This window comes from Bombina bombina, chromosome 6 (genome assembly GCF_027579735.1).
Source record: "Bombina bombina isolate aBomBom1 chromosome 6, aBomBom1.pri, whole genome shotgun sequence".
Lineage (NCBI taxonomy): Eukaryota > Metazoa > Chordata > Amphibia > Anura > Bombinatoridae > Bombina > Bombina bombina.
Genome location: NC_069504.1, coordinates 549410682 through 549431557, shown reverse-complemented (window position 1 = coordinate 549431557; position 20876 = coordinate 549410682).

Below are 20876 nucleotides of genomic sequence, written 5' to 3'. Positions count from 1 at the left end.
TTGCAGACGCTCCATATTGAGAGAGAAAAGCCCGGGAACACTGAGGGGTGGGCTTACTGCCGGGAGCAAAGCCAGAGGACATGTTAAAAAGTTTAAACACTTTTGGTGCTTTTTAAATAAAAGATAGGGCACTAACCATTAAACCCCCATAAAAACTCTGGTCCCAAGCCTAACTGGAGCCTCCTCTATCAAACCACTTACTGCTCTAAGCAAATGCCGGTCTTCTTAAAGGGCCATACACCTAAATTTTAAAAGTACCACCTTAGAGCTGCCAGAGAGCGGTAAAGGGTCAGAGGCTTATCCGATAGTGTTCCCAATGATGATACAACCTTTAAGGGCCTGTTAGGGAGAAAACATTGTGTCATGAGGAGAGCAGGTTAATTCCACTCACTAGTGCAGGTATTGAATACCATGAGGATTGCAGTAGGAAATACCTGAGTCCCTCAGGGGGAGGATAGGGATGAGACCCCACAATGCCTGAGGTTAGTTATGGCTGAAGTCACGTTAGGGAAATGCTTTGCACATAACAGGGTATTCCTGTGTCCCTGTATCATTAAGCCCCTGTGTAGTTTATCTTCTATTTTCTTTGTAAATGATACTCCCTAGGGCAGTGTTTTTCAACCAGTGTGCCGTGGCACACTAGTGTGCCGTGAGAGATCCTCAGGTGTGCCACGGCAGACTGACAACAGTGTGACATATTTTTTAAACTTTGCTTGTTTTTTACTCCCAGTGCAGGGGTAGTTTGTGGAGGCATGGCATAACAGCACAATACATACAGTATGTGTGTGTTTGTGTGTATGTATATATATATATATATATATATATATATATGCTGTATTAGGCTACAATGTGTGATTTTTTCTAAATTTTGGGATGGTGGTGTGCCACAGGATTTTTTAATGTAAAAAAGTGTGCCACGGCAAAAAAAAGGTTAAAAATCACTGCCCTAGGGACTCTAAGTCTCACATAGGTCTGAGTTCCTAATTTATAATCTATAAGCAAGTAGCTGGAACAACCTTTATTCTCAACCATCTCTTACGAGGCCAAGAACAAAACTATTAGAAAGATGGGAGGTGGGAGGGATTTAAAGTTATGATATGGGTTCTTGACCTCCTCCTAGTGGCGGGAAATATATCTCATATGTTATGGAGGACTGTGGCCCATCATAATTTTATAAAAAAATTAAACATTCCTCTATTTGTGCTATTGCCAAAACTTTTAATAAAACTATTCCAGTATGTGAGTAGGAGGACTCTGCATAAAAAAAGTGTTAACGCAGAGCACATTGCTTTTAATGAATTAATGAGTTACCTTATTCTTCACTGCTGTTAAAAAGGTGATGGGAGTGGAAATCCCCCTACACCACTCATAGCAAACACACAGAATGGAGGAGGGGCATAACCTAATGCAAAACGTTCTGCCTTCCAAGAAGCTCACTCCCCACCACTGTACAATGCAAGCTGCAAAATAGAGTCCAGAACTGCAATAGCACAATACTGAGAGGAAAATAGCGAACTAAAAAATCCAGAATGTTATTTTTTTTCCCAGAATACTGTTTTTCTTCCTCTAAATGAATCTACATTCAGTGGAATTATAAGAAAAATGTAAACTGACATTCAATTGTCTTTTATTTTGTTTCCTGCAGTTTGTACTCCAGGTGAGGAGAAAATCCCAGGGGGGGGGGGGGGGCAGCAGGCGGGCAGCAGACCATCAGGCACAATAGGAAGGTTGCATCAAGTACAATATGCAGTTAGCAGGCCATTAGCATCAATAGGAACATAGCAGATCATCAAGTACAATAGGTTGGTTGTACACAATCTGGTACAATAGGCAGGTTGCAGACCATCAAGTACAATAGGACACAAGGTGCAATAGACCGGCAACAGAGCAGATGCTACAATATTTTTTTAACAGCCCAGGAGGTACTAGGATAATTGAGGGACATTGTACACAAAAGTGATTTCTGTTGTATCTGAAAAAAAGTGTCTCTAGATATATTTTAGTGGTTTGTGTTTTGAAAAATTGGATTTTCCTGTGCTGAATAAGCCAATTTTTTTATGTGAGAGCAGCAAGAACTAAAGTCTCAGGACCCAACATGCACTTACAGGGTTTTTTTTTTTACTCAACCTTTTTCATGCAATATATTTTAACATATTTTCTTTCAAATACACAAAAAGGAAAATTGTGTGCAACATGCCCCTTTAAGGGGACTTCAAAGTCAAAATAAAACTTTCACGCTTCAGATAGAGCAGACAAAGAAAAAAATCCAGTTTCCTTAATTTTCTTGGCAACTGTGTAGTAATGTTATACATTGTTTTAAATACTGCTGTCATAAAGTATTCAAAAGAGGGGCACACCCCCCCCCTGAGCATATCTAGATATGCTCCTCAATCAAAAATTCTAAGAGCACAAGTAAGTTTGATTTTAGAAGTAAACTGCTTTTTTTTTTTTTTTGATTTATGAAAATGTAATCTTGACTTTCATATCTCCTTAATATTATGTAGAGATCTACACACTGGATACTACTTGAAAACAAAGATTCAGGCTAGCTGCAGACACTAGGAATCTCATTATAATTTTAATACAGTAAACTCATTTGCGATTTCTGCTTGAAATCTTGCAAGCAGAATGTTTTTTTTTGGGGGGGGGTTCACTCAGGCTCTCTGGCAGAGGCTTAACATTCTTATGAGTGTACTGATATTAAAAATAGTATAACCACTTGTAAAAAGATATTCTGAATTTGTTACCACACCTGTGAGACAAATTACATCCCAAGTATGCTTTGCAAGTAGTAGATTCAGACTTCTTGGCAATAATCTCTAAAAAATGTGGCTGTGTGATCAGTTAAAGGAGCAGTCTACTCAAGAATTGTTTTTGTTTTAAAATATAGATAATCCCTTTATTACCCATTCCCCAGTTTTGCATAACCAACACAGTAATTTTAATATACTTTTTACCTCTGTGATTACCTTGTATCTAAGTCTTTACAGACCTTATCTTTCTTCTAGAAAAAGAGCTGATTTCTTTGGGGCAATTCCCTGCAAAATGCCCTTTTAAGGGTTATTGGTAGTTTATTGTTACATGGGGGGGGGGTATTTTGGAGTGGCTTTTTATTTTAAATGGGGTATTAGATTAGGAATAACTTTTTATTTTGGAAAATGTTGTTTTTTTTTTCTGTAATGTTAGATTTTGTTATTTTTTGTAATTGTAGAGTTTGTTATTTTCTGTAATGTTAGATTTTGTTTTGTTGTTTAATTTTAGAGTTTGTTATTTATTGTAATGTTAGGTTTTATTTTATTTTCGTCGTGTTAGGATTTTTAAATTTTGTAATTTAGATTTTTTTATTTTTGGCATCTTTTATTTTTTTTTTTTAAATAGGAATGTTAGGCTTATTTATAGTTTAATCTTAGGTTTTTTTTTATTTCACAGGTAAGTTTTTATTTATTTTAAAGTAGTTATATTGTAACTTTAATTTAAAGTTAGGGGGGTTAAGTTTAGGGGTTAATAGTTTCTTGTGATGTGGGGGCGATGTGGGTTGACGGTGGTTTCGAGGTTAATAGCTTTATTTAGTTTGGCGATGTAGGGGGATGGTGGTTTAGAGGTGAATAGCTTTATTTAATGTTTTCGATGTGGGGGGACAGCAGTTCAGAGGTTATTAGACTAGGGGTTTATGTTAGGGTGTTAAGTTTTTATAAAACTTTCTTTTCTCCATAGACTTCAATGGGGAATGAGAAAATGTGGTAGCATTTTTCTCCATTGATCTCTATGGGGGAATACGTGCACGCCAAGTGGGAATTTGTTATTGTGCGGTATGCGGCTTACCCCACCATATCACACAGCAAAACAAAGTTTTAGGGTGACTAGTAATTCCGGTGGTATAGAAATAGCGGTACGGTAACATTTCGCGCAGTGTGTACACTACATTTATACCGCACAACTTGTTATCTGGGTCCCAATTAATCCAGTAGAAATGCTGCATAAAAGCTGGAAGAGCATTTAATTCTTCTTTGTTTGCTAAAACATATCCTTATGGTAAAGGGGTATTAAACTCAAAATTTGAGTTCCCCAAAAATATTTATTAATACAGGTATACCTCTCTTTACAGCTCTCCACTAATACAGCGCTTATATGGAACTAAAGTTCAACAGTAATGTACTCATCTTGAGATTGAGAGAAAAGCGGCTGGCACCATTTTGTTATGCGCCATTTGGTCTGTTTAAAGCAATGTAGTGCACTCCGTATCTCAGTGTCGAAGTCTGGCTCATTTTATTACTATTTTACAGGTGATGTACAGTTTTTATTAAATACTAATTCAATATTGTACTGTATTGTGCTAGTGTTAAACTAAACTTAGCGCTATTGCACACCTAATATATGTTAGTTCAAAAATGTTTTTACATTTTTAAACACACTGGCAAGTAAAAAGAAAGCTAAAACCACCTTGTTTCATTTTAAGATGGTTTTTACTTTACAAATAAATATAAAAATACACCTCTAAAATGTTGTCTGGGACCATTTCAGTGTCTTGCACAAGTGCATCATAATAGTATTATTCCAAAAAGTTAAAAAGGCCATTTCAATATTTTAAGTGTCGATTTCAATGTGTAAAATGCTCTCAACAACCTGTGGAAAAGTAATGAGAAAATGATTGTAAACGCAGAGAACCTTTGGGTTTCATGTGAAATATAGAGCTTTTTTAGTGAGAAAAAGCTGAAAACCGTGATAGTGATTGTGTCGAAATGAAAAGTGCTCTTTATTGGTTTAATATCAGCCAAAAACAAATTTGCTGATAAATTGGAAGCTACCCATAAGAATACGATATTCTAAGATCGGCTTTTTACAACCTTGTTTATTACAATTTTAATAAAAATATCAGTATATACAAAAGATAATGGCATAATCTGAATCTGCTGGGTCTGCTGAAAAAACAGTATATAATATGAAAAACAGTACATAGCATTTGTGGGTTTCTCACTGAAAAAAAAATCTACAGAGTGGCTTAAACGTTAGCAGCATCTAAACAGAAACCTGGTCAGCACATGGGGGGAAATGTCTTTGCAGTTAAAGGGCTAAAAAATGTAAAATAGTGTACAAAGCAGTTATAACATGGCTGATACACACTCTAATTAAACATAGCTTTAAAGAAACAAATTCAGCCATTATATTGTGTGGTTGCAGTTATAGCATTTCACTAAGCATTGAGTCTATATCTTGTGGTTGTGTTTTTAAGTGTATTGATCTTTACTGTGCATCAGACATAGATGATCACTGCTGATCTATGCAGTGTATCAGTCATAGATGATCACTTGATAAAGATCATCTGTCACATTCGGACCCTTGTTAAAGATCATCTCGCCCATTCATTGATAATACACCTCTTCTGGTTAATCACATGCAGATTTAGGTCTATGGGTAAACATTTTACAGTGTGTCAGTATTGAATGATCACCAACATTTTCATCACTTTTACTCCTTCAGTTTTTATTCATATATATATATATATATATATATATATATATATATATATATATATACACACTATAATTATTAAAATGAACAATTCAAATATCTCCTGAATTAAGAGAATTAATTATTAATATAATATAGTCATTCAGAAGTGTATGTATTAAGAAGTCTTTGTTCTTTTTGTGTATAAACAGGCATTTGAAGCTCTCCATGGTACTGAAGATTGTAAGAATATATATAAATTAACTAAAAGACCCTCTTTGGTTACTGTATGAAATGACCTTGTGGGTTGCAGTAGACATCTGAATCCTGGCATTGTTAAAAAAAAATACAAAATATAATACGTTACTAATATAATACAAAAAACAGTATGGATTGTTGCGTTCATATATGAGCTTTAGTCCCACTTGTGCTAAATGCCCTACAAGCTTTGGATTTCCATGGGTAATTGCAAGCTTTTGTTAGCCCAAAGCTGTGTCAGTGACTAAACCATAGTATTGCTGAGCGGTCAATTTTTTTTCCTTCTGCCATTTCCCTTGCTCACACCATGCTGACCACATTGGGCTTAGACTGCCTGAGGTTTAGAGCAGCATTGATTTTTTTTTCCCTTTCTTTTCCACAATACTGACAGAACCATAGATCCAAGGCAAATATAGAAATGCATTCAGTAATGATAAAATATCTTTCACTTAGATTGAACTGCATCAAAGATCATCTCACTGTTTCTAACATGGTAAAATCCCAAATGTTTAATATGAATTTCCAATTTTTCTTGGCCCTAATTTGCCCTCTAAAATAATCTCTTGAAGAAGAATGAAACGCATAAAAAATGCAATATCCATATGAGGAACTCTGTTTGATCATCAAAGATAAGGCTGACGAAAGGATCTATAGGGCCAATTCCTTAAAGTCATTGTTTGCCCTGTAAACATCTCATATTTTAACGTATGCATAGAGAGAATGTTAAAAAATAAACATATAAAAAAAAATGTTGTTTTGGAACATTAGATTATTTCAAAGGTGTGAGTTCCTATTAAATTATTAAACATTGTAGATTCCCAAATAGAGGTTTGTTGTATTTTTGTTTTGTTTTGTTTGGAATTGTACTTTATACAAAAATGTATTGTAAATAAACAATTTAATTGCATACACATTTATATATTTATCCATATTATTTTAATTAATACTAGTGCTATTTTCAGAAAAGGACCTCCTAAAATTAAGTTTAGAAAAACAATGTTTACTATATTAATATTTGTATATGTTTAAGATTTTACGAACAAGATTTATATTTGCATAATATAACATTAAGCCATTGAACTAAATAGCAAATAAACCGAAAGAATATCAATCCCAAAAAGGATGTCCTATTAAAAAACATTATATACATTTGTTTTTGAATGTACTAAAAATAAAAAATAAATCTTCTAATTCATACTATTGTTGTGTACCAACAACTATTTTAGCCAGCAGCTTTTCGAGAGTAGACAGAAAATCTGTTTTAAATATACTGTTTAGTATTTCAAGGGAAATACATTGAACACCCTTAGAAAGGAATTTAATCCAATGTGTGAATTGAGACTTATAAGCACAAATAATAATTAACTACTTTCTTAGCAACAAAAAAGTCTTAAATGCCTATTTACCTAATAGTCCCCAAGGGTGTCTTTGTTTTGAGTAGACTAAAAAAAATCTTAGCAGCAAAATAAGCAGGCGATTCCAATCAATAGAGCTTGAGGGCTATATTGATTACAAGAACTCCATTCTTTAGTCATTAACCCTGTGATTTCTCCACTGAAACTGGAAAAGACAAGTTCCTTCTTTATCAGAGGTTGGCCGAACAATTCAGTGTAAAGAGAAGTCGGAAAAGCACTGCATGGTGCAATGCAGTCTGCTGGTGTGCACGAGAATACATAACCTTATTTCTGTTGTAAACATCTAAAATGAAGAATCATTATTAAGGTGAACACTGTATTAAATTGTTATTGTTTCAAGTTTAATACTTTAAAATTATCATTATGAAATAAAACTGTCAACAGTGAAAATATCAAGTGTGGGAGATTAATTTATTGTTATTATTTTAATAAATATACAAATACAGTATTTGGGTTTTTGTTGCTCTGGCTTTATCATTTTTTTTTTGCATTTATTTTTAGTCTAGAAATTGTATTTGTATTGTTAGATTAACTTTAATGGGATTGACAGTTAATAATTGCAATTCCAAGGATGGAAATTGTGATGTTTTGTTATTTCACCCATAATTAATGATGTCACATAAACAGTAAATTATGTCTGTGTATTTTATGCCTTTTTACACATATGTAGCAATGTCAGAGTTACAATAATTTAAATACCGGTGTTAATACTGAAACATTAAGGAGGCTAGCTAAAGATGCTATGGAAACCGGCATTGGTAATATCACACAGGAAAATTATAATCTCATAGTGCCATTCATTGTCACAAACAAATGTAGTCAACTTTTTCATAAACATGCAATTGTTGTTTAGTCTGTCATCCAATATTCATACCACATTATGTACAATTTACTCTATTTTTTAATGTATGTGATAAGGATCTTCAACAGTGCAGATATATACATAAAGTTGTTTCTTTAACCTATATATTAGCCAGTAAAGTGAACATTCTGATTTAGATACATTAGGGTGTTGGATATAAAACTCAATAACAGCAATATATTATAATAGATCATTTCAATGGTTTTATATCAGGAAGACAACTTTTCTTTTCATGGACTATTCATCACTGTTGTTATGATAAAATCTGAAGATGAATGCAGTGTAAACACCCTAAAAAAACTAAATATACTTCCTAAACGTAAGAAGTGGCAGGGAAAACAAAGGAAATTTGCTACCTTTTCATTGTAATTCAGCTGTCCTGAGCACGCCATATAGGAGAGGATAATTAGATTTTAGCTGAGGAGGTTTAAAGCTTCTGGAAATTAAACTTTGCTAAATAATTTAAAATAAAAACTCAGATCCCCTCCATATTTTCTGAAGTGATGATCTGAAAAAAATACCTAAACCTGCAATAGTACACAGTCCACCAAAAATCCACCTCAAGAGATAAAGACCTGACTGGACGAGATTTGGAAAAATAATTTTATAATTTTTAAAAGATTTTATTTATTTAATTATTTAATTACATTTTTTTCAATGTAACACTTACGGATAATATAAAAACTATATAGAATATGTAAACATCCTGCCAATAACCATTTGACAAATTTCAAAACTAAAAGGTGTTGGAATTTCTAAACTTACATATAGATTAATAACAGAAATAAAGTAATATTAATAAAAAATCTGAACTGTTAGCTTTCATGTCACATTTACTGTTATTGGTTTTCATTGTTGGTTTCCAACATTAATTTTCTAAAGCATTATCTACAAATATTGTTGGCACAGAAAATAGACCAATCTATGGCCTAGATTTAGAGTTCGGCGGTAGCCGTCAAAACCAGCGTTAGAGGCTCCTAACGCTGGTTTTGGGCGCCCGCTGGTATTTGGAGTCAGTGATTAAAGGGTCTAACGCTCACTTTGCAGCCGCGACTTTTCCATACCGCAGATCCCCCTACGCCATTTGCGTAGCCTATCTTTTCAATGGGATCTTTCTAACGCTGGTATTTAGAGTCGTTTCTGCAGTGAGCGTTAGAGCTCTAACGACAAGATTCCAGCCGCCTGAAAAAAGCAGGAGTTAAGAGCTTTCTGGCTAACGCCGGTTCATAAAGCTCTTAACTACTGTACCCTAAAGTACACTAACACCCATAAACTACCTATGTACCCCTAAACCGAGCTCCCCCCACATCGCCGCCACTCGATTAAAAATTTTAACCCCTAATCTTCCGACCGCCACCTACGTTATACTTATGTACCCCTAATCTGCTGCCCCTAACCCCGCCGACCCCTATATTACATTTATTAACCCCTAATCTGCCCCCCACAACATCGCCGCCAGCTACTTAAAATAATTAACCCCTAATCTTCCGCTCCGTAAACCGCCGCAACCTACGTTATCCCTATGTACCCCTAATCTGCTGCCCTAACATCGCCGACCCCTATGTTATATTTATTAACCCCTAATCTGCCCCCCACAACGTCGCCAACACCTACCTACACTTATTAACCCCTAATCTGCCGAGCGGACCTGAGCGCTACTATAATAAAGTTATTAACCCCTAATCCGCCTCACTAACCCTATCATAAATAGTATTAACCCCTAATCTGCCCTCCCTAACATCGCCGACACCTTCCTTCAATTATTAACCCCTAATCTTCCGATCGGAGCTCACCGCTATTCTAATAAATGTATTAACCCCTAAAGCTAAGTCTAACCCTAACACTAACACCCCCCTAACTTAAATATAATTTTAATCTAACGAAATAAATTAACTCTTATTAAATAAATTAATCCTATTTAAAGCTAAATACTTACCTGTAAAATAAATCCTAATATAGCTACAATATAAATTATAATGATATTTTAGCTATTTTAGGATTAATATTTATTTTACAGGCAACTTGGTATTTATTTTAACTAGGTACAATAGCTATTAAATATTTAAGAACTATTTAATAGTTACCTAGTTAAAATAATTACAAAATTACCTGTAAAATAAATCCTAACCTAAGATATAATTAAACCTAACACTACCCTATCAATAAAATAATTAAATAAACTACCTACAATTACCTACAATTAACCTAACACTACACTATCAATAAATTAATTAAATACAATTGCTACAAATAAATACAATTAAATAAACTATCTAAAGTACAAAAAATAAAAAAGAACTAAGTTACAGAAAATAAAAAAATATTTACAAACATAAGAAAAATATTACAACAATTTTAAACTAATTACACCTACTCTAAGCCCCCTAATAAAATAACAAAGCCCCCCAAAATAAAAAATTCCCTACCCTATTCTAAATTAAAAAAGTTACAAGCTCTTTTACCTTACCAGCCCTGAACAGGGCCCTTTGCGGGGCATGCCCCAAGAAGTTCAGCTCTTTTGCCTGTAAAAGAAAACATACAATACCCCCCCCCCAACATTACAACCCACCACCCACATACCCCTAATCTAACCCAAACCACCCTTAAATAAACCTAACACTAAGCCCCTGAAGATCTTCCTACCTTGTCTTCACCATACCAGGTTCACCGATCCGTCCTGGCTCCAAGATCTTCATCCAACCCAAGCGGGGGTTGGCGATCCATAATCCGGTGCTGAAGAGGTCCAGAAGAGGCTCCAAAGTCTTCATCCTATCCGGCAAGAAGAGGACATCCGGACCGGCAAACATCTTCTCCAAGCCGCATCTTCTATCTTCTTCCATCCGGTGCGGAGCGGGACCATCTTGAAGCAGGCGACGCGGATCCATCCTCTTCTTCCGATGTCTCCCGACGAATGACGGTTCCTTTAAGGGACGTCATCCAAGATGGCGTCCCTCGAATTCCGATTGGCTGATAGGATTCTATCAGCCAATCGGAATTAAGGTAGGAATTTTCTGATTGGCTGATGGAATCAGCCAATCAGAATCTAGTTCAATCCGATTGGCCGATCCAATCAGCCAATCAGATTGAGCTCGCATTCTATTGGCTGATCGGAACAGCCAATAGAATGCAAGCTCAATCTGATTGGCTGATTGGATCAGCCAATCGGATTGAACTTGATTCTGATTGGCTGATTCCATCAGCCAATCAGAAAATTCCTACCTTAATTCCGATTGGCTGATAGAATCCTATCAGCCAATCGGAATTCGAGGGACGCCATCTTGGATGACGTCCCTTAAAGGAACCGTCATTCGTCGGGAGACATCGGAAGAAGAGGATGGATCCGCGTCGCCTGCTTCAAGATGGTCCCGCTCCGCACCGGATGGAAGAAGATAGAAGATGCGGCTTGGAGAAGATGTTTGCCGGTCCGGATGTCCTCTTCTTGCCGGATAGGATGAAGACTTTGGAGCCTCTTCTGGACCTCTTCAGCACCGGATTATGGATCGCCAACCCCCGCTTGGGTTGGATGAAGATCTTGGAGCCAGGACGGATCGGTGAACCTGGTATGGTGAAGACAAGGTAGGAAGATCTTCAGGGGCTTAGTGTTAGGTTTATTTAAGGGTGGTTTGGGTTAGATTAGGGGTATGTGGGTGGTGGGTTGTAATGTGGGGGGGGGGGTATTGTATGTTTTCTTTTACAGGCAAAAGAGCTGAACTTCTTGGGGCATGCCCCGCAAAGGGCCCTGTTCAGGGCTGGTAAGGTAAAAGAGCTTGTAACTTTTTTAATTTAGAATAGGGTAGGGAATTTTTTATTTTGGGGGGCTTTGTTATTTTATTAGGGGGCTTAGAGTAGGTGTAATTAGTTTAAAATTGTTGTAATATTTTTCTTATGTTTGTAAATATTTTTTTATTTTCTGTAACTTAGTTCTTTTTTATTTTTTGTACTTTAGATAGTTTATTTAATTGTATTTATTTGTAGCAATTGTATTTAATTAATTTATTGATAGTGTAGTGTTAGGTTAATTGTAGGTAATTGTAGGTAGTTTATTTAATTATTTTATTGATAGGGTAGTGTTAGGTTTAATTATATCTTAGGTTAGGATTTATTTTACAGGTAATTTTGTAATTATTTTAACTAGGTAACTATTAAATAGTTCTTAAATATTTAATAGCTATTGTACCTAGTTAAAATAAATACCAAGTTGCCTGTAAAATAAATATTAATCCTAAAATAGCTAAAATATCATTATAATTTATATTGTAGCTATATTAGGATTTATTTTACAGGTAAGTATTTAGCTTTAAATAGGATTAATTTATTTAATAAGAGTTAATTTATTTCGTTAGATTAAAATTATATTTAAGTTAGGGGGGTGTTAGTGTTAGGGTTAGACTTAGCTTTAGGGGTTAATACATTTATTAGAATAGCGGTGAGCTCTGATCGGAAGATTAGGGGTTAATAATTGAAGGAAGGTGTCGGCGATGTTAGGGAGGGCAGATTAGGGGTTAATACTATTTATGATAGGGTTAGTGAGGCGGTTTAGGGGTTAATAACTTTATTATAGTAGCGCTCAGGTCCGCTCGGCAGATTAGGGGTTAATAAGTGTAGGTAGGTGTCGGCGACGTTGTGGGGGGCAGATTAGGGGTTAATAAATATAACATAGGGGTCGGCGATGTTAGGGCAGCAGATTAGGGGTACATAGGGATAACGTAGGTTGCGGCGGTTTACGGAGCGGAAGATTAGGGGTTAAAACTGTAATGCAGGGGTCAGCGATAGCGGGGGCGGCAGATTAGGGGTTAATAAGTGTAAGGCTAGGGATGTTTAGACTCGGGGTACATGTTAGGGTGTTAGGTGCAGACGTAGGAAGTGTTTCCCCATAGGAAACAATGGGGCTGCGTTAGGAGCTGAACGCTGCTTTTTTGCAGGTGTTAGGTTTTTTTTCAGCTCAAACAGCCCCATTGTTTCCTATGGGAGAATCGTGCACGAGCACGTTTTTGATGCCGGCCGCGTCCGTAAGCAACTCTGGTATCGAGAGTTGCATTTGCGGTAAAAATGCCCTACGCTCCTTTTTTGGAGCCTAACGCAGCATTTGTTTTAACTCTCGATACCAGAGTTAAATTTATGGTGCGGCCAGAAAAAAGCCCGCGGAGCGTTAACAGCCCTTTTACCGCCGAACTCTAAATCTAGGCCTAAGTATTCATAATGACCTTCGGCTTTAGCGCTGTACGATTAGCATGTGATTGATAGCTGTTAGCATTTCTTTTAAGAGCACACCCCTTTGAAGTATATGGAAAAGGTAGCACAGTCGTGATATCCGAAGTCCTGAAGTTTGTTAGCATCAGACTTTTGCTCTTCTGCTAACTTTTAACTTTCAACTTGTAATAGGGGCGCTGACCGGCTTGAGTTAAAATTTTACATTAGTGCGAGAGCAAACATTTTAGTTAGTGCGCCACTTGTTATCTAGCCCTAATTAGGAAAACATACACATCCTTCCCTCTAATAAAGAATAAATAACTGGTAATGTTGATGTCAATAACTGTAAATGCAGAAAGAGCAGCAATCTGCCAGGATGAACAACAGCTCAGTAGCTTGTTTTATGGCCGGTTACTGGCCTGACCTTGCTTGTTGGGATCAGACTAATATACTTCAGGAAAGTTCTCCTCTGGGAAAGGCACCATTGGGCTAAAAGAAGCTGGTCTTGGGTGGTGGGTGGTCATTTACCATAAAACATATTACTGAGCTGTTTTTTGTACCTGGTAGAGGGCTTCTCTTTTTGTATGCAATGTCAATAACTGTTTCAGAAAAATACTGTAAGGCCCAAACTAAGCAATTAATTAAGCTGAATTTTTGTTTTGGTTTTATGGTACACATAGTATTTACCTTTTTTTGTACTTGGATTGTGGGTGATGAATATTACTATTCAAGCCTTGAATTTATACAACATGAGAGTAAAACAGTCTTTCAATTTAAACTATTATTTTTTTTATAATTAACTATCAGCTAGATTACAAGTTTTGAGCGCTATAGGGATTTTAACGACCGCCACAAAAGCGGAGTTATTTCACCTCCCTATAGCGCTGGTATTACGAGTTTTAAAAAAGCAGGCTTGTGCAGGCAATATGGTTGCATTGAGCTCCATACCGCACCGAAATCAAGCTCTGCTATTATGTGCTCATGCACGATTTCCCCATAGACATCAGTGCTAGGACTATGGTGAAGGAAGCCGAAACACATCAGCATTAGTGACCACCATCCCAAGCTGCAGCCCTGTGTGCTGTATATGTGGATTACTGTTCCTGTTTTTATGAAATTAATAAAGCTGTCATGACGAAATTTCGACAAGGAAGTACCAGATTTTCTTTATCTTCTTCATTATACTTGTTGAGCCAATAAGAAGATTCCATTCATAACACTCATGGAATGAGCCCCTTCACCCACCCAATAGGAGTGGAGGTGTGTTAAGGATCTTACGTCACACGCCATAGTCGCATATGGAAGTTACACACACTCGCACAGAATTCAAGATACGAGTGGCTTGAAGAGGGGAGCTGACGGCATAGCCGAAGTACTGCAGGCAGCAGTTTGAATTTACTCCCCCAGGACCAAGCGCTACAGACTCTATGACATATGTGAGTTACAGTGTACATTGCTTCCTTTTACTATTTGTTGTATTCTATACATATCCCTTAAGCCTATTGAGGTGGGTTGGAAGAGAGGCAGTTGTTGAATCTTTCTGCACACGGAAAGGAGGACTATTTTGTTTTCACTATCAATGGGGAGAGCTGACAAACGTAACACAGCCCTATTGATGTCTATGGGGAAAATAAAACTAATGTTTAAACCTAACACCTTAACATAAACCCCGAGTCTAAACAACCCTAATCTGCCACCCCCAACATTGCCGCCACCTACATACAGTTATTAACCCCTAATCTGCTGCCCCCAACATCACCACCACCTACATAAAACTATTAACCCCTAATATGCCGATATGTATGTTGCTGCCGCCACTATACTAAAGTTATTAACCCCTAAACCTCTGGCCTCCCCATATCACTACCACTAAATAAATCCATTAACCTCTAAACCTAACACTAACCCCAACGTAACCCTAACCCTAACGTAGCCCTAAGCCTAACAGCTTCTAACTTTAACATAATTAAATTACAGCTAAACTAAAGTTACAATTATTAACTAAATAATACCTATTTTAAACTAAATGCAAACTTACCTGTGAAATAAAACCTAACTAATAGTTATATTGTAGCTAGCTTAGGTTTTAGTTTTATTTCACAGGTAAGTTTGTATTTATTTTAACTAGACTAGTTAGTAAATAGTGATTACACCTAATCTAATAGCACTATAAAAAAAAGGCCCACCAAAATTAAAAAAAAAACCCTAGCCTACAATAAACTACTAATGGCCCTTAAAGGGGCCTTTTGTGGAGCATTGCCCCAAAGATATCAGCTCTTTTACCTGTAAGAAAAATACAAACAACCCCCCAAATAAAATATTTATTTAAAAAAAAACTAAGCTCCCCATTGCCCTGAAAATTGCATTTGTATGGGCATTGCCCTTAAAAGGGCATTTAGTTCTTTTACATGCCCAGACCCTAAACTAAAAATAAAACCCACCCAAAAAACCCTTAAAAAAAAACCTAACACTAACCCTTTGAGGATCCACTTACAGTTCTTGAAGTCCCGCTTAAAGGATCCATTCAGCCTGCAAAGTCATCATTCATGCGGCAAGAAGTCTTCATCCAGACGGCCTCTTCATTCTTCATCCAGCCGGTGAAGTCCTCATCCAGGCGACAAGAAGTCCTCAACCAAACGGCATCTTCTATCTTCATCCAACCGGCGCGGAGCGTGTCCATCCTGAAGACATCCGGCGAAGTGCATCCTCTTCATACGGTCGCCACCATAAACTGGAACTTCAATGCAAGTGACGCAATCCAATATGTCATCCCTTGCATTCCTATTGGCTGAACGATTTCAATCAGTTAACAAGAATTGGAGCTGCTAAAATCCTAGGGTATGGGCATGTAAAAGAGCTAAATGCCCTTTTAAGGGCAATGCCCATACAAATGCCCTTTTCAGGGCAATGGTTAGCTTAGGTTTTTTTATATAGTTATTTTATTTGGGGGGGTTGTGGGGGTGGTGGGTTTTACTGTTGGGGGGTGTATTTTTCTTACAGGTAAAAGAGCTGATATCTTTGGGGCAATGCCCCACAAAAGGCCCTTTTAAGGGCCATTGGTAGTTTATTGTAGGCTAGGGGTTTTTTATTTGGGGGGATTTTTTATTTTGATAGGGCTATTAGATTAGGTGTAATTGTTTTTTATTTTTGATAATTTGTTTCTTATTTTTCGTAATTTTGTGTTTTGTTTTTATTGTAATTTAGTTTTTTTTGTAATTAGAAACGTTTTGTAATTTTTAGAGTAGTGTAAGGATTTTTTTAATTTATTTGGTAGTTAGTTTAATTTTAGTTTAATAATTATAATAGTTTAATTCTTAAAATTAATTTATTTAATTTGACAAGTAAGTTTTAATTTAATTTAAGATAGGGAAATTGTAATTTTAATATAAAGTTAGGGGGTCGTTAGGTTTAGGGGTTAATAGTTTATTTTAGTATATTTTGTTGTGGGGGCTTGCATTTTAGGGGTTAATATGTTTATTATAGTATTTTTCGTTGTAGGGGGCTTTCGGTTTAGGGGTTAATAGTTTATTTTAGTATATCTCGTTGTGGGGGGCTTGCGGTTTAGGGATTAATAGGTTTATTATAGTGGCGGTGTGGGTGGATGACAGATTAGGGGTTAATAATATTTAAATAGTGTTTGCGATGTGGGAGGGCGGTGGTTTAGGGGTTAATAATTTTATTATAGTGGCGACAATGTCGGGGAGCGGTGGAATAGGGGTTAATACATTTTAATAGTGGTGGAGATGTCCGGAGCAGCAGATTAGGGGTTAATACATTTATTATAGTGTTTGCGATGCAGGAGGGCCTCGGTTTAGGGGTTAAAGGGATACTAGCATGCAATTTTAAGCAACTTTCTAATTTACTCCTATTATCAATTTTTCTTTGTTCTCATGTTATCTTGATTTGAAAAAGCAGTAATAAAAGGTTAGGAGCCGGACCATTTTTAGTTCAGCACCTTAGTAGAGCTTGCTGATTGGTTTGCTACATTTAGCCACAAATCAGCAAGTGCTACCCAGGTGCTGAACAAAAAATAGTCTGGCTCTATAGCTTACAGTACTGCTTTTTCAAATCAAGATAGCATGAGAACAAAGAAAAAATGATAATAGGAGTAAGTTAGAAAGGTGCTTAAAATCTCATGCTCTATCTGAATCATGAAAGAAAAAAAATGGGTTTAGTATCCCTTTAATAGGTAGTTTATGGGTGTTAGTGTACTTTGTAACACTTATGAGTTATGAGTTTTATGGTAGAGTTTTATTTTACTGCTTTGTAGAGTAAAACTCATAACTACTGACTTTAGATGGCGTTACGGATCTTGTGGTTATAGAGTGTTTCGCTCACTTTTTGGCCTCCCAGGCAAACTCGTAATATCGGCGCTATGGGAGTCCCATTGAAAAATGGCTAAAAGGTGTGCGGTACACCTATACCGACAAGACTTGTAATAGCAGAATTAGGGAAAATGAAGCGTTATGGGCCATAACACTGCTTTTTCAATCATAACGCAAAACTCGTAATCTAGGTGTATGTATAGAAAAGTATATAATATTTTTTTTAACTATCTGCACAAAATGATTTTTTATAAAAAGTATTGTGTCAAACAATTTCTTTGTTATTTTCTCACTCTAAAAATATGAATGAATAAATGTATTTTGTGGGCATTTAAACATATTTTCTAGAAATACAAACACGTAAAAGAAGCAATTTTTCATTATTGATAAAATGTAGTGTCATAATGTCATGGCCTTTCAGGTCATCATCTCTGAAAGTCAGGCATGACATTATCACATTCCTTTTAATGATAACAAATGCTTGTAATATTTGCATGTTATTTTCATTAGCCTGGAGTTAAAGGATAAAAAAAACTCCATGGGTCTGTTTTTGAGTTGGGATTCACATAAAATCCTCTCAAGTGGAAGAGATTAAAACCATCTACTAATAAACATTTCACTAATATCTTATTTGTAATATCTAAACCTTTAAAGTTATAAATCCCTTAATACTATCTATCCAGATTTGTTTTCTGGATACTGATTTGCAGAATTAAGTTTAATTAAACTTTGAAATCTTACGGCTAGATTTAGAGTTCTGCGTTAGCCATCAAAAGCAGCGTTAAGGGGTCCTAATGATAAACAACTGTAGCCTTAGACACTAGAGGGCGCTAAAATAATCAGTGAATCTAACATGAATCTAACATAAATGAATGGATGAAAGACCAGCTGCACCTCTCAATACCAATAAAATGGATAAAAAGAATAAAAATACAAAATTACAAAAACACTGGCCCATTTTACTTAAAGATCCTATACTGAAAAGAAACTTAAATCCTACCCCTAGCATTGTATATAGGAGAGCGCCTAACATTAAGCAATCATTAGCGCCCAGTAAAGTGGTCATCTCCAAAAAAGCAATTAAAGATACATCGAATAATAGAAATAATAATAATAGAAAAATGGGCCATAATGGTGTTTTTAGATGTGGCAAATCAAGATGCTATATGTGTCAATATATAACCCATGGAGCAAAAAAGATTACAGCACATACGACAGGAAGGTCATATCAGATAGGACAATACCTCACATGTAGCTCATCTTTTGTCATCTATGTGTTATCCTGCAAATGTGGGATACAGTACCTAGGGCGCACAATACGTAACATCCGCACCAGATGGAGTGAACATTTCAGAAACATTCGACATGAATCTGATAAACATAGTGTCTCAAGACACCACATACAAGAACATAAGGGGGAACCATGTAGTTTCAAAATCGCCCCCATTGAAAGTATTTTACCCTCCAACAAATATAATAGATTCATTAAGCTTCGTCAAAGAGAGACTTTCTGGATCCATAAATTTGGAACACTTTTTCCAGATGGTCTCAACGAAGTCATTGACTCTGCTGCTTTTTAATTTTAATTCATATATTATTTTAGTAATTTCATGGTTACATTCACTTCTTTTTTACTGATGTTGGTATCCCCCCATATACTCTATCATTATTACATATATATTATAGATCTAGATTGGGGACAAGTCCTATATTAGTTACACACATAGAAGTACATATATTAGTTCACATTATCAATAATTCTTGGAAGTGTACACAGTATTTATATTTTATTATATACACACTTTGTATTATCAGTATCACACATATAAGGTTAATTATTACTTGCAGCAGTATTAGGTAGATACACCTCACACATCACTGTTATTATTTGATTATTTATATATTCACACATTAGAAACCATTGGTTATTTTGAAATCACAACTTATATTTTTAGCACTTTGACCATTAATGGTCTTTTACTTCATATTGTATTTTTACATAAGACACACTATTTTTCTACACATATTATATTTTTATATAAGACACACTATTCTTCTACACGGATGGGTAGTAATATTATTTATAGTACCATGACCATAGTCTATATATATTTTTTTTTTTTTGGAATTTAGGAGGGAACTCTATTCACTAGTAATTGGGGTTACAGAATTAGTATTATTCACAAAATGTTCACTGTATATATCACTATTTAAGTGTATAATTGTTACAATAAATTAATGCTTTATTTCAGTATAGGATTTAGATACATATTATATGTATATAATTAGAATGCAGACACTGAATCTAAATATCGTATTAAGAGTTGTAAAAAATCTCTTTAATTGTAGAGTACATCGCAGTGTGGATACCATCATTATAGAGATGGTTGTACTTAGATACAACATGTATAGGATTTACACCTCTAAATAGATATAGAAAATAGGAACGGAATAGTTCGCCAAACTGATTCAGATAGTGTAATAGAGTTTATTTTAAAATATGCAGGTTTTAGTCATTCCTTATTTATGATGTATTATTCTTTAGAATAAACCTTTTTAATATTATATTCAGTATATTCATTTTACACATATTCTTATCATTAGATATATAGTGTTAACAAAAGCAAAGAATTTCATTTAGGAGTAGTACAAATAAATTTATTCATAATAGCGTTGTTACGACAGGAGGTCCCTTTAATAAATTAAAATGAGAAAATCGTATATCATTTCGAGAATATATATATCATCTAGATAGATACTTAATGCATCATATCCAAGTATTTGATAGTGGAAATTTAATTTCATATGAAGCCCATTATCAATATATATAGGTCCTATTTAGTTCTTAGCTTGGTTACACATTGGAAGCGAAATCGAGAGATTTTATTAATCGCTATTTTTTGGAGGCCCGTTTTGAGGAGGATATGTGCAGGAAGTTCGCAATATTAAGTAGACAACTATATTGTTACGTTTTATGATTATACCATTGTTTTTTATGATTATACCATTGTTTGTAACTTGTTGGATACATGTATCTATTCAAATTATGTTACTAAGTATCAGCTGGATGTGTTTCAACAGCCAATGGCTGACAGCTACACGCCTATTGGGTCTGATGGGGGGAGGGAGGATTTGGTAATGAGCGGCAATATATAGCCGATTCAAATGTTTATACAAATATGCCTGAAGAAACGGCCCATAAGCAGCCGAGAAACGCGTAGCAAAGAATATATACCTGATATCTATTTGTGGAATCTGTATGGTTGTTGTTTTTAACACTGATTAAAATCTATTTTTTATACCATCGCATATGATTCCATGATAAGTATATCCTCATTACCAATCCTTGGGAGCTAGTCTGTTACCAGTTCCTGCTGG